Raw genomic sequence first — 16,112 nt, forward strand, 5'->3', positions numbered from 1 at the left:
AAAATCTAGCAACTGGAGGAGGAAGTGTAGGTATTAGATGTGAAAAGTTGCCTGCCTCATAAATCTTATTTATTTCAAAACAAAGACAAATTTGTTTAGTGTACTGCTAAGATAGTGGTGTGCATAGTGGTAACAGAAGAACTGTTAGCCTCATTAGAAATCTAAAAATTGTGAAATAACAGTTACATGAGTGAGAGGGAGAAAAGGAGAGCGACAGGCTTGATATTCAAGGCTGGTACAATTGGGCAGTTATGTTCCTCAGACACAAAATTAATGGAATGTTCAAAAGCTCAGAAATAAGAACTAATGTTTTGATGCAAGCCAGTGCAAAAAATCTGTAATAAAAACATATAAGGGCTAGAGGGATTGCTTAGTGGCTAAGGTGCTTACCTGTGAAGCCTAATGACACAGGTTTGACTCCTCAGGACCCACATAAGCCAGATGCACACAGTGGCACATGAATCTAGGTTCATTTGCGATGGCTAGAGGCCCTGGAGTACCCATCTTCTCTCTCTCTCTCTCTTCTCTCTCTCATGAATAAATAAAAATAAAATTATAAAAACATAAAAATTTAGCAAGGACAGGATACAGTGTGGCACTTAAATGACTGTAATGTTGGCTCTTCAATAATATTGGTAAATCCCAAGAAAATCTTCTTAAATACTGTAAATGGCTTAGAAACTAGTGGGCACTTTGGCAATAGCATCCATAATTGAAACATACAGAGTCCTTGACATGAAATTGTCCTCAACAATGTGCCACCCAAATTGATAACTAGAAGTAAATAAACTTCAATGTTTATTTAAACATTTGAAAGTTTTACTTTTTTACTTATGTACATGGGTGTATGCATTTGTGTGGTGCCACTGTGCACATATGGATGTCAGAGGACAACTTTCAGGTCGCTCCTAACTAAGGTCCATCCATCTCAATCTCATTTGAGGCAGTTGGTTTTGTTTTCTTTTTCTTTTTGTTGCATTTGCTGAGCACGTTAGGGAAATTCTTCTGTCTCTGCCTGCCATCGCACTGCCAGAGAGCTGGACGGAAGCCCACCTCAGCGTCTGGCTTTGTTTGTGGGGTCTGAGGATTTAATGGTGGTACCCAGGATGGAGTGCTGAATGGTTTATCTACTGAATTGTCCCCCCAGCCTCCTCTTTTAAACATTTTAAAGGAATAACACACTGAAACAATAATTAGTTTTATTGAGAAAGATTCATCCAAAGGCTACTAAGCAATTAAAATGATGTGGACATGTCTTCTTGTATATGGACACCTGGGCAATCTAGGTATGGAAAGAGTAGTTTTCACTCTTTCCCCCCCCTCACTGTGCACTGTGCCCCACTCCCACCCCGTTTTCATTCTTTAGTAGCAAAGAGTTTGAGATTTCATATATATACCTAATCTATCTATATATAATTTTTCCAAATAAAAATTAAGAAAGCTGTACCCAAAAGTGTTAGTTTTGGCCATCCCTGAGAAGTTAGAATTTTAGGCCAGTGTTTTTCTTTTTAATGTTGTTCATTGGTGACTTTTTTGTTATATTCTTTTTTTTTTTTTTTTTTATTTGAGAGCGACAGACACAGAGAGAAAGACAGATAGAGGGAGAGAGAGAGAATGGGCGCGCCAGGGCCTCCAGCCTCTGCAAATGAACTCCAGACGCGTGCGCCCCCTTGTGCATCTGGCTAACGTGGGACCTGGGGAACCGAGCTTCGAACCGGGGTCCTTAGGCTTCACAGGCAAGCGCTTAACCTCTAAGCCATCTCTCCAGCCCTTTTGTTATATTCTTAAAGTTATTTTTACCAAGTTTGAGGAGGAAGAAGACTCAGCCAAGAGACATTATTCCATCAAAAGAATAATTATAAATCTTCAGTTATAAGAAGTAAATCTAAAAGCTATTTGAATTGGAGACTGGAGCTTGTTGGTCACTTTCAAGGGTAAAAGTGGGAGAAAACACTTGGAAGTCACCGTGAAAGGATGCAGAGAAAACCAGGACTGTGCAAACAATCTTGTAAAAATGTAATTTAGACAAGAAATGGGGACAAGAGGACTGACAAGATAGAAAAAGGTCATGAGTATGTTAAAAGCTATCATGAAGAAATAAGTTAAGATGTTATAATGAAAATAATTAAAGCAGTATAATCCTGGTGAATGTAGGATTGACAAAGCCCTAACAGAACAAGTGAGTGTGTATTCAAATCATGTGGGATCTTTCTAATATCCAGCTTTAAAAAATATTTTTATTTCTTTATTTGACAGAGAAAGAGGGAGAGGGAGAGAGAGAAGGAGGGAGAGAGAGAGAGAGAAAGAGAGAGAGAGAATGGGCACTTAGGGCCTCCAGCTATTACAAACGAATTCCAGAAGCATATGCCCCCTTGTGCATCTGGCTTATGTGGGTCCTGGGGTATCAAACCTGGGTCCTTTGGCTTTGCAGGCAAACACTTAACCACTAAGCCATCCCTCCAGCCCCTACCCAGCTTTTGATTCCCAAGGGCCCATGTGGGCCCGAGATTCTGAATTGGAGTGAGTTCCTTTGGGGCTTGCTGATACTGCTGCTTTTCAAACCATGCTGGGGTAAGCAAGGAATACAAAGCACTGAGTGGCCTTGGGAAACAGAGGATAGAACCCTTTCCAAGACAAACGTAGCAAAAGGGATGTGGTAGATGCAGAAACCAAACTGAGAAGAGGGCAGATGAGGGAGTTAGTGCTAATCACCTCTGAGAAACTGCTCGCAAAAGAATGAGCTCACATGTCGAGAATGAGGGAGTGTGGAGGACACAGGCCTGGGAGCAGTGGGAAATTTTGGATAACTGCTGTGAGACGCTTATTAGGAGATCAAGAAGAGATGAACTGCTTTTTCGGTGAGGTGCATTAATAACATAATTAAACTGTGGAATGAAGTGTGGGCTTTAGGAAAAGGAAGTAAAGATGATTTCCCCTAATTAAAATTAATGAGATACATTTTACCTGTGGTAGCCACAATAGGCTTGCTAATGACTACCTTAAAAGGCTCAGGAATGCAGTCCACCCCATCACCTACATATTTTAAGCATCCCACCTCAAATCTAACTCAGTTGTCTAAACCCTTTCTACTTGCCCAATGTTCTGCAAGAGAATAACAACTAAAAGTAATAATATAGCCGACCAGCTGTAATGAGCTGTTCAGGAACTCAAACCATGCAGACAAATGAGAGCTTCCAGATTGTTTAATATATGGGCAGTTTTCAATTTACCCAAGTTAATTTTTCCCCAACCAATTATCCTAGCTGGCATCCACGCCTCAGTCCTTTGGCAGTGAACGGCCTGGCCTGGGAACCCCTAAGGACGCGCAGAGCTCCCGCAGGGGCCTCACCCGCCACTTCCCCCATCGCCCTGCACAGCAGCCACCCCCCCCCCCCCCCAGCCATTCCACAGGACACATGTCGCCTTGGATTTCGGGTCCAAGGGTGAAATGAATATGGTGAGAAAACGAACCTCCTTTGTGTGGTCTGTGTTCATTCAAAGTGGGATGGCAAAAGGAGAACACCAAGTGCAGGGGTTCACAGGAGAGCCCCTCGGTTCCTTCAGAGCGCACCTCATCGCAGAGGAGGCGACTGGCGTGCAGACAGGCAGTGCGCAGTGCGAAGGGCCGCCCGGCTGAGAGCGGGGTGTGCTGTGTTGCTCCAGGGCTGCAGCTCCCCAGATCCTTTTCTAGTCACAGTCCCTTATGAGTAGTCATTCTCTGACTTCATTTTCTGGTCCTTTCTCCTGTGTTAATTTCCAGGAACCCATCTCCCTCACTAGACTTGCTCTGAAGTTATTTTCCTGTCACTGAATTGCTGCAGCCCTTTACTTCCTCTCCAGATCACCCTTCTTAGTGGTTCTTTACGTATCTTGTCTCCGGTATTCGACGATCAGCTTCTTGAAGGCAAAATTCCTAGCTTACTTGTTTTCTGTTCTCTAAAGCATCAGATTTTATTTTAAGAAGTCATCTGCAGGACTATTTGGAAAACAATCTGGCTAGGTGCTGAGCTGGAGCGCAAAGGGATGGGGACTTGGGTGTTCGCAGGGCGAGCCTGCATTCAGTCAGCGCAGCCAGGGAGTCCATCTCAGTGCCCACTGTATTCACTAGATCTTTACTTTTACTTTCCAAGGTAGGCTCTCACTCCAGCCCAGGCTGACCGGCAACTCACTAGGTGGTCTCAGGGTGGCCTCGCACTCATGGTGATCCTCGCCACCATGCCTGGCTTCTTGTTGCCTTTTTTGCAGGGTGGGGGGTGGTGGTGGAGAGAATGGGTATGTTAGATCCTCTAGCCACCACAAATGAACTCCGGATGCATGCCTCACTTTGTGCATCTGGCTTTATATGGGTACTGAGGAATCAAATTCAGCTCATTAGACTTTGCAGGCATGTGCCTCAACCGCTGAGTCCTTATTTCTTTTTAGACAGTCTCACTGTGTGACCCTGGCTGGGCTTGAAGTCTCTCTGTAGCCCAGGCTGGACTTAATCACCCCATTTTAGCTTCCCGAGGTCTGATTTCTGCTTTACTCTTTATAAATCAACAAGAGTTTTTCTCAGGGTATTAAAAACTACTGCTTTATAATAAGAAATGTTTAAATTAAACTCAAACACTATATCCCCTATTCTTGAGGCACAAATTTTAAAAAAATTTAATTGGCATGACATTTTCCAAATATAATATTAATTAAGTTTCATGGCATGCACTTTTAAATATATGACATGTTTCCTTTAAATTATTGTTAAACTAACTTATTTGACAGGGTTAAAACAAATATCCAATAGTTTTCTGTTAGATGCCAAAAATTCAGATATTTATCTTACATGATATGTTGAATAGTGTCAGTCTGGATTTACTTATCCAACAATAGAAAGTAGTAATTATTAAGTAATTTAAAAATGGCAGTCTTCAACTAGAAAGACCCGAGGGAATATTCACTGGTTCTGATTCCTTTGTGGAAGAGTAGCAATGTGTACATTTTCTAATTTCACTTATATTGTCAAGTGCTCTTTGTTAACTGGAAAGAAGGGAAAAGTAACCAAATTATTCTAAATGCTACAGTTGTTACTTTGCTCTGTTATTTTCATGAATTGTGTCTAAACTAGTTGGTATGTTAAAGAAGTTAAGACTGTGATAGTAAGAAAAATTGCATTTAAATATAAATATTCTATTTACTTGAATAAAGTGAACACGTGAGTTTTTAGACATAATCGGGAATGGTAATCTTAACTATGTTAGCAAAAACCATTGAGAACTGAATTCATCCTTTGTTCAAGTTACTGTCTGATCAATAATCATGGAAACTTAGAACCAACCAAGAAGACAATAATATAATCTATGCACTGCTAAAAGCAGGATTTCAGGCTGGAGGGATGGCTTAGCAGCTAAGACACTTGCCTGCAAAGTGAAAGGACCCAGGTTCAATTCCCCAGGACCCAAGTCAGCCAGATCCATAAGGTGGCACACGTGTCTGAAGTTTGTTTGCAGCATGTCCATTATCTCTCTTTCTCTCACTGCCTCTCTCTCAAATAAATAAAATAATTTTTTAAAAGCATGATTTCAACCTGCCTCTGTTTCCATGGGTGAGATCTGTCCTTGGCACCTTATAATGGTGGAAGACCATTTTCTGTAGCAACTGTAAATATCATGTTAAGACATTATAGGGGTATGATTCTTTTTTTCCCCTTTTCTTTTCTTTTTGTCATCTTCAACTGTATCTGGAGAAGAGGTTTCAAAATAGCATCCCCCTAATTTTGCTTGCTTGCACATCCCACACTAGCATTTGCTCCCACAGATGTTCCACATTTGTACATAGGAAAGGGAGGATGTCTGAAACCCACCTCCACCATTGCAGAATGATGACAATACTAAAGAGAGAATCTTCTCCTCCCCCATAGGATGTTCATTGAATAGATCCATATATTTATCATGGGCCCATTGGGAATGTATGGCTTAGAATTGTCTTTTAATCAGTCTCCTCAAAAGTTCCTCCACACTACTCCTGCACCATGAAAGTAGCATGCTTGGTGTCAGGAAAGTGCTAATTATATGAGGATATTTTCTGGATAATCATTAAAGGAGTCTTTCTAATGATGGCCTCAAAGCGGTGTAAGCATCAATTAAAAGGTAAATGCAATTATTTTACTGTCAGCTTATGTATCCAAAAATTATTGCTCTTTTTGTAACAGTAACGTTTGGGAATGACTCAACTGTTTCAAACTGCTCACTTATTTCATGGTTTAGTACTTAGTGGAAAAAAAGATAATTGAAATATGAAAAATGTTGAGTAAAGAGCTACCATAATTTACCAAGCAATGTTGGCTTGAGTCACTTTTACAACTAGAATTTGCTGAAACACTTAGCAATTATGTACACATAGCAAAAAAAAAAATTGTTGGGTTGGCTAATCAATAAAACATTACCTCTTCTGGAAGCATTTTTGAAATACCAAGCAAAAAATTAAAGGCTGTGAACACAACCACACTGCATTTAATTTCCACCGCATGTGTAAATCCCATCATGCAGTTAACTTTAAGCATTTATTGGCTCTAATATTGCTGTCAGAATCAACATAAAATCAGTATTTTTCTACATATGTGGTCTACAGAGGGAAGAGACTTTTTGGTTGCCTGAAAGTATTTGTATGTTTTAAAGCAATGGTTTGAACTGTAGCTAGTTCATTAACATGCTTACCAACTGAGCTGTGACTAAATGAGCAATGAATTTAAACCATACCCCATAAACAGCAGTGTGGAAGAACACCTAAGTAGCGATTTAAATGCATTTGTTTCTGTAAAATAAAATTTTTAAATGATTTGGCTCATATTCAGATTGTGGCTCTCTAGATTCCGTGTGTCCTCATTATTGTGTTTGTATTTCCTATTGCTGTCCCAACCAGCCTTGTTCTAGTGGGTCAGCTTTCCTCCTAAAGACCCTCCATGCCCTCTGTGACAAATCTTATTTTAAACTATGTTGATCACTGTTAGCACTTTATAGACATGAATGCCGTTTTTTTTTTTTTTTAAGTTGACAGAGAAACAGTCTCTAGATATCCAACTAGGATAATTATATTTTATTGTACTTATTACATGTTAAGTTATTTATTTATTTTGGTTTTTCATGGTAGTGTCTTACTCTAGCTCAGTCTGACCTGGAATTCACTATGTAGTCTTAGGGTGGCCTTGAACTCATGGCAATTCTTCTACCTCTGTCTCTCCAGTGCTGGGCTTAAAGGCATGCACCACTACCTCTGGCTCTTACTGTTGTATTTTTTAATATTTTATTATAATACATTAACATATTTAGTTAAAGTAAAATTACAGAAAAGTTGAAAAATCGAGGAAAAATTAAGGAATCTTTTATTAGGTAATTTTTCAATGATTATTTTTGGTATGGGTGTGGGTATGGGTATTTGGGTGTAAAGAGCATATGTAGTGTGGTATGTGGTGATGTGTGTGTGTGTGTGTGTGTGTGTGTGTGTGTGTAATGTATGCATGTGTGTGTTTAGATATACATACTGGATGCTGTACATAGCATGTCAAGTGTCCTCCTATTTTTATTCATCCACCAGTTTCTGTGAGGGCTGTCATTTTTCTTTGCCTTTCTCCCTTCCTTCCTTCCTTTCCCTTCCCTTTTCTTTCTTTCCCTCCCTCCTTCCCTTCCTTCCTTCTGTAACAGGGTGCTAAGGGTCCAGGAAGGTCCTTGCACCCTAAACCCTAGGTTTGTTTCTAATTTTAGTCAAAGAATTGAATAAAAAAGAAAACTGAGAAGGATAATTATTAAATTATTATATTTTTTGAGGGAAGTAGAGCCAAAGAAAGGCTCCCAAGTGGCTATAAATCCCATATGGAGGGCCTGGAAAAAAATCATGCAAAGAAAGAGAAAAGAAAGTTCAAGGAGCTCCTGCCATGTGGGAGATGGAGGGGATAAAGAACTCATGCAGAGAGTAAGGGCTGGGGGGGGTCCTCCTGGCTGGGCCCAGACCCACAGCTGGAAGTGCCCAAGTGATGTGAGAGAGAGAGAGAGAGAGGGGGGGGGCTGTCTGCCCTTTGCAAAGGTATTTGTGACCCTATGGGAGTGGGCTGTCTTGCAGCTCAGGTGAGCTAGAGGGCCAGCTGGTTGGTTAGGGTTAGGCACTGTCTCAGGAAGAGGTTAGGGACTGAACTTGACCGACCACAGTGTTTAAATCCTGTGAAAGACCCACCTCCCAGGAGGGGTCCTGACTGTGGAGAAAACATTTCTATGGAACTAGGCAAGAGAGATAAGTCAGATCATCTTTGATTTCTAGCAAGTGCAAACTTGCCTGCCCTTTTTACCTTCAGAGGTCCAGTCACTCTAACTCTACCCTCCTTCCGTCCCTCCTTCCCTCCCTCTCTTCTCCCTTTCTTTCTTTCTTTCTTTCTTTCTTTCTTTCTTTCTTTCTTTCTTTCTTTCTTTCTTTCTTTCTTTCTTCTTTCTTTCTTTCTTTCTTTCTTTCTTTCTTTCTTTCTTTCTTTCTTTCTTTCCCTTCCTTCCTTCCTTCCTTCCTTCCTTCCTTCCTCTCTCTCTCTCTCTCTCTCTCTCTCTCTCTTTCTTTCTTTCTTTTTTCTTTTTTCTTTTCTTCTCTTTCTTTTTTCCTATCAGCCAGCCACAAGCAATTCTCTGTTCTCTGGCTGGGGTTACAGATGTGCATGGCCATGCCCGTCATTCATGTTGGGGTTGGGAAAACAAACTTGGGCAGTCGCAGGCCCTCTCAAGTCCCTATACTTGTGCAGGAAGCACTCATCACCCCTGAGCCATCTTTCCAGGTCCCTAATGATTTTTTAAAAAATATTTTATTGTTGACATTCCTTTGCCAGAGAACATCATTAGCCACATTTTACCAAGAAAGAAAGGCCATTTGTGAGTGGGTTGGGGAGATGACTTAATAAAGTTCTTGCCTTGCAAGCATGAGTACCTGAGTTCAATCCCCCAAATTCATCCATCTTTCTTTCTTTAAGTCTGGCATGGTGGTGCTTCATCATCATACTAGGGATAGGGAGGTAAACCCAGGATAATGCCTGAGCCTCACTGGACAGCAGATCTAGCCTACTTATTGAATTCCTGGGCAGTGAAAGATGCTGCCTCGATTAAAAATACAAAAATCAAAAACAAAACAAAAAAACCGGCAAGGAAATGTAGATGGCACTGTGAAGGTGTCCTCTGGACCCCACAGATAAGTGCATCACCTGCCATATATGCACAGTCTCACAAAAAGTGAGAGTTGGTAATCAATAATTTTAACCAACAGTATATATATATATATATATATATATATATATATGTTGTTTTTTTCAAGGTAGGCTCTTGCTCTATCCCATGCCAACCTGGAATTCACTCTGTAGTCTCAGGCTGGCCTTGAATTTAGGGGTTCCTCCTACCTGTGCCTCCAGTGAGTGCTAGGGTTAAAGGCATGTGTGCCAACACATCCAGCTTCCAACAATCATTTTTTTTTTCTTTTTGGCTTTTTGAGGTAGGGCTTCTTTCACTCTAGTCCAGGATGACCTGGAATTCACTATGTAGTCTCAGAGTCTCAGGGTGGCCTTGGACTCATGGTCATCCTCCTACCTCTGCCTCCTGAGCGCTGGGATTAAAGGCATGCACCACCACACCTGGATTCAACAATCATTCTTATTCTAATTCTTCTGTTGCTATTTCTTTTCTTGACTATCTAGTTATTTACCTATGGTTACAGATTAGAAGAATATCAGAATGCACAGGTCACTTACTTCACTATCTCTACTTGTTAGAACATTCTACATGATCTCAGGATATTTGTGAGGTTATGTCTTTTCATTTTATTCCTGCCCAAGTGTTTCACGTCTTCATCTATCCTTCCAATGACCTTCTCCAACTAAACGGCTTCAGGTAAGTGTGTCTCACCACCCCCCAACAAGAATTCCATGTGGTCTCTGCACCAACTACTGTTCAGCACCTCTAGGGAAGATAATACTCTCAATTTATCACCATTTTCATTTCTTGGGAAGCTTTTATCCATAGGAAGGAAGAATTTAAGAGTGATTTTAGAGAAATAAGTTGAAAACTTTATGAGCCCAGGTGGTAAAGGGTGATTGTACATGAAGTGACTGAGCTTGATAACCCATGTAATAAGAAGAATAGTGAGTATGGGAGAGTGAAGATGGAGAAAAAACAAGGAAAGGGGGATGATATTGGTTTGAGAAAAGTGGTAAAGAATAAAGATACCTTTCTAGATAAAAGTCCCTTCCTACAAAGCATGTGGAAGTGAGCAGGGCAGAGCTGCTGCCCCGTCCTGGGTCAGCTGTGCAGACAAAGACCTCCTTATTAGCAGATTCCAACTTGCACATGTTGGTAAAAGTACTTGGAGAGTCATGCATTCCCTGCAGTTTTCAGCTCTATTACCCTTTTAGTCATTTCAAGGATATCTATTTCAGAATCTGAATGCTTCAAGGACAAGAAATACATCTGTTATGCTTGCTTGGCTAGCACAGTAAATGAGAGTGTTAAATAAATAGTACTGAAAAAGGAAAAAAATGGAAAATGAACAGTAAAAATTAGTTCATCTAGCTTGTTAGCTGATTTATTATCCAAAACCTCCTCCTTTTTCTTTTAAATGAGACTTAAGGGCTGGAGGGATGGCTTAGTGGTTAAGGCATTTGCCTGCAAAGCCTAAAGACCCAGGTTTGATTCCCCAGTACCCACGTAAGCCAGATGCACAAGGGGGCATATGCACCTGGAGGTCATTTGCAGTAGCTGGATGCCTTGGCTCTCTCTTTCTCTATCTGCCTTTATACATCTTGAAATAGATACATAAATAAAAATTTAAAAAATGAGACTAAGTATAACATCTAGTTTAGTTCATATAAATTTCTGAAATGTGCACAGATTTTAAATGAATACTTTGTAGAAAGTTAGAATTCTGACTGACTTTGACAAGCTGGAAAAATAAATATACTGAAGCTCCCTGGGGAACGAATGAAAGGTAATTTGCTTTGTGAAGAAAAAAATCTTCACAGAAAAACACAAAGTAAAAGTTAGCTGTATACAGATATCCACTAAAAGTTATTGTTTTGCTGGAGGAAGTCATAAAACCATGCCATCTGGAAACAACAAAAATTGTCTGGTACATTCCTAGTTGGATCAGGAAGGAGTTGATACTAAGTCTGTTGTCTCTAGAACCACTCACAGGAGGAAGTGATATGATGAGAATGATATTTTAATAACAAATTATACAATGTGCTCAGGTTGGATTTTTTTTTTTTTTTCCGAGGTAGGGTCCCACTCTAGCCCAGGCTGACCTGGAATTCATTAGGCAATCTCAGGCTGGCCTCGAACTCATGGCAATCCTCCTACCACTGCCTCCCAAGTGCTGGGGTTAAAGGTGTGCACCACCACGCCCAGCCCAGGTTGGATTTTAATAATTATAAGATATAGAAAAATAAAACTCAGCAAGATTCCATAACAAAATAACTGTCTGAAGATTTGGTCAAGAGTCCTTAAAAGAGAAATTTTTTGTTATTAACTTTTCAGGGGAAATTTAAGTACCCACTTCAAATATATACAATATCTGTATCTATTTATCTATCTATCTAGTCATCTATCATCTATGAAAAGAGATAAAGTGGTAGCCAGCTGTGTTCTCATCACAAAAAGTCAAAGTAGAGAATAAAAAATTTATGATACATACCTGTCAAATAAAATGCTTTCCCATCTGGTTATATAAGAATTGATTGGGTGATATAAAATTCAATGACTAATGGTAGGTTAAAAAATTTCTAAAAATAGATGGTGTTAGATCATTGATTACATCAAGTTTTTGTTTGCCTGATGTCATTTTTGGGCTTTAAATTTAAATTGCATATATTTTAACATACCTGTGATATAATGTGAAATGTGTTTGGTCTTTATTCCTTGTTCCTGACACAGATATTCTAAATCTATTGTAATTTCCTGAGTAACAAGGGTGACAGGAATATCTATGGTCATATTTAATTCTTATACAAAGTTCCTGAAGCCTTCAGAGTATCTAGTGAAAGCAGTATTTTATCCTCAAAGGCCTTTGGCCACACCTGAGTTTATACTAATGAAGTGACTTAGGGAAAGGCCCCAGTGTAGCATTAGACTGGGACCAGTTACAAAAAGACAGGATGGTTACAGGATCGGTAGGTTGGTATAGTTCAGCTCCACCCACCAACTTCCAAGAAAGGCAGGACAGGGTGGTGAAGATCATGCTGTGTAAAAGTTCTAGGACAGCCGGGCGTGGTGTTTCACGCCTTGAATGCCAGCTCTTTGGAGGCAGAAGATCACCATGAGTTCGAGGCCACACTGAGACTCCATATTCCAGGTCAGCCTGGACCAGAGTGAGACCCTACCTCGAAAAACAAAAAAAGAAAAAGGAAAAGTTCTAGGACAACACGTGATGTGACCATGCAGAAATATGTTGTTAATAATAATAATGAAATATAGCTCTAGCTGAGCAGTGGACGCACATTCAACATGGGGCGCGGAAGCCGGAATCTGCACTTCTCCGGTGGGCCCTTCAGGTGAGAGCCGCACCAGGCCAGCTCCTGCAGCCCAGCCGCCAGCAGCAGCAGCAGCAGCAGCAGCAGCAGCAGCAGCAGCAGCAGCGCCCCATCCATCAGCAGTTTCGCCTGCCGCTGCACCTCGCAGCTGGGTCTGATGGCGCTGTGCGCTCTGCGGTGGGGGCCACCCTGGGTCACGCCAGCACTAGGGGCTCCAGTGGAGGTGGTAATGCTGCTCCCGCAAAGCCTGCTATCACTTACCAGGAACCTCAGAGAGCCAGGCCAGCAGATGGGCAGCCTTGCTTTCTTGAGATCAAACAGTTCTTGGAGTTTGCCCAGAACCAGAGTGACTTTAAGGTCGGGGAGGGTTTCAACGAGGTGCTGAAACAGTGCAGAATAGCAAATGGATTAATCTAAGAAGTTGTTCAGCCTGAAGAAATGGAAAATCTGCTCTAATGACCAAGTTGCTTTAGCGTAGAAATGTAATTATAGTGAATGGGTAAAACTTTAAATTAATCTTTGTATTAACAGCTCCATTGCTTCAGAGTGGCCATCGAAAAGTGTCCTGACTGTACAGAGCTCTGTGAGATGTCTAGTTAGGGCTGGGCAAGTGTTGTGTGGTCTCCTGAACCAGCTGTGAAGTTTGTGAGTTAATTAGAATAAAGTGATATTTCTTCCCTCAATAATAATAATAATAATAATAATAATAATGATGATGATGATGATGATTATACTAAAAAAATTCTACTACAATGAGATTGAGGAACTCCTGAAAGGATGACATGGGAGATTTCCCAATACATCTACCAAATGAGCTTTTTTTTTTTTTTAATATTTTTATTTATGAGAGAGAACAGATAGAAGAGAGAAAGAGAGAGAGGGTGAGAGTATGGGTGCACCTGGGCCTCTTGCTGCTGCAAATGAACTCCAGACATGTATGCCACTTTGCACATCTGGCTTTACATGGATAGTGGGGAATCAAACCCAAACAGGTGGGTTTTACAAGCAAATACCTTACTGCTGAGCTATGCCCCAAATGGGCATATTGAACTGAGTCAGTTATTGGTTTTTTTCTTGTGTCTTTTCAATGACTAGATGTTGTAATAACTAAGAGGTAGCATATCCACTTTGTTTGGGAAAATAAAACTTTCCTGAAACAATATAGTAAAAAGCATGTAACATCCTCAATTTAATTGCCCTTTCCAAATCCTACTTCCTTGCTAAGTGAACCATTGCTGCAGATTTTCATTCTGCTTTGTCCTTTCTCTCATGACCAGGAAAACTTAGACACACAGGCAATAGGGGGTTAATAAGGCAAAGGAGAGTCAAGAAAAAGGTGAAAAAGCTCCAGTGTCATGGCAAACATATTTAGGGTTTTGGATGACATCTACGAAAAGAAAGAGAGGAGAAAAAGAAAAAAAAAAGGCGATGGAAAGAGAAGACATGAGTTAGAACTCAGAAGAGTGGGCAGAAGACGGGACAGTGAATGTGTGGATGACTGCAGCCTTGCTGGGGAGGACAGAGCATGAACTTATGAAGGAGCTAACCCCTCCCTTTCTCCTGCGGGGCGATCTCTGGACCATGTGAGTGATTAACAGGCTCCCTTGGATTAACTCTTAAAAGATGGAATAGGACTATAGTTCTGATACTCTGCTCTCCTCCCTCTCATCCCAGCCTGCTAATGTCTGCCTACCTACAATTCTTATCTTGTCCTAGTTCATTTGTTCATTTGCAGTGGCTGGATGTCCTGGCACACCCATTCTCTCCCTCTCTTCTTCCCTCTCCCTCTCTTTGGCTCTTTCTCTCACTCTCAAATAAATAGATAGATAAATAAATAAAGTAGCTTCAAAAATTAACACCTTAAAAATACTGGACTAATCAATGGACATGAAGCATAACACAATGGTTCCACATATGAATTCTGGAGCCAGTTAGTTTTCTTTTAACTTTTCATTGAAAACCTCTGTAACATATAGACAGTAGACCCTGATCAGAATCCTGTCCCATAACCTTCCCTTTTCCTCCACTGAATCCATTCTTTCCATCTAATTTCTCTTCTATTTTGACATCATCATTTCCCCTTCCCATTATGTAGTTCTTGAGTATCAGCCACTGTGAGGTCATGAGTGCCATGGCCACTTTGTGTCTAGAAGACAGCATTGCAAAGCTGCTCCCCTTCCTGTGGCTCTTACATTCTTCCCGTCACCTCTTCCATTATAGTTCCTGAGCCTTGTGTGTGTGTCGAGGGAGGGAAAGAATGTCTCATTTAGTGCTGAACACACTACTGTCACTTCTTCACAGCACTTTGATCATTTTGAGTCTCGCTAGTGATCACCACCTTCAACAGGAAGCTTCTCTGACCCAAAACAAGAGTAGCATTAATATATAGGCATAACCACAAGTATTTAGAAGGTAGTTTAGTGGGCATAATACATGCATTTGTCTAGAAAACAACAGTAGTTCCCCCCCACCAAGGCTTATGGCCTCCCTAACCATAGGCTTTTGATTAGGTTTTCTGTACCAGGCATGAATTCCATCCCATGGAGTGGGCCTCATATTTAATCACAAAGCAGTTGGTTCAACATAAGAGACATGTCATTATTGCATCAGGCTTAGCACTTGTAGGGTTTACTACTGGTTAAGAGCATTTTTCACTCCTTAACAGGCACCTCTATCCAGCTTATGACAGTTAGTGAAGAGGGATGAGGCTTCCAGGGCAGCTCTAGCTTGATCTCTCAGTGTCTTGAAGCATAAGCATGTAGTTTTGTCAGCAGCAGCATCTTGCATAGGTTTTGTGGGCAAGCAATATCTGTAATGTTTTGGGGCATCAGAGGCCTCCCTGATCAACAACTTTCTGGAAGGTATCCTGCACCGGCACTGAAAATTTCTTTTTCTTTCTTTCTTTTTTTTTTTTTTTTTTTGTTTTTTCGAGGTAGGGTCTCGCTGTAGCTCAGGCTGACCTGGAATTCACTATGTTATCTCAGTGTGGCCTCAAACTCATGCCAATCCTCCCACCTCTGCCTCCCAAGTGCTGGGATTAAAGGCATGTGCCACCATGCCCGGTTTAGCACTGAAAATTTCTTGTAACAACCTATGGCCCCTGAGCATATCATTGCCCCTCCGCAGGGTACTTCTGCCCAGACTTTCTCTTGATTAACATGTTTAGCTAAGGAAGAAGTAGGTTTCTGTTTGGTTTATTTATAACATCTTTAATTTTGATTAACCCTGCTCCCATGTCTTTCTCTTGTCCATCCCCTTCCCCAACACCACCTGGAGCTTTCACCCCCAGTATTCTGTCTCCTTGCTTGCACATCTACTATTCCTTCCTCTTAACTCCTTCTCTCTCCTCGCTCCCTAGTAGCCACTTTCCAGCTTACTGGCTTTTGTTGCTAGCTTTTACTCCAGCTCACACACAAGTCTAAACATCTGAAGCTAGAGTCCATATGTGGTATTCGATGTTCTGAGCCTGGCTTACCTCACATACTCACTTACTGTAATCCTTTCCAAATCTGTCCTTGAGTCTGCCTTGGTTTTCTAGCTCCTTCACTTGCTAGCTGGGCAAACTTGTACGTTATGTATTTTTCTTGGTGCCACACAC

General features: G+C 41.0%; 1 pseudogene; it reads left to right on the top strand.

Moving 5' to 3' along the window:
* Positions 1–2,755: 2,755 nt before the first annotated feature.
* Positions 2,756–12,992, top strand: LOC123460225 (annotated as a pseudogene).
* The last annotated feature ends 3,120 nt before the right edge of the window (positions 12,993–16,112 follow it).

This window comes from Jaculus jaculus, chromosome 4 (genome assembly GCF_020740685.1).
Source record: "Jaculus jaculus isolate mJacJac1 chromosome 4, mJacJac1.mat.Y.cur, whole genome shotgun sequence".
In the NCBI taxonomy this organism is placed as follows: Eukaryota; Metazoa; Chordata; class Mammalia; order Rodentia; family Dipodidae; genus Jaculus; species Jaculus jaculus.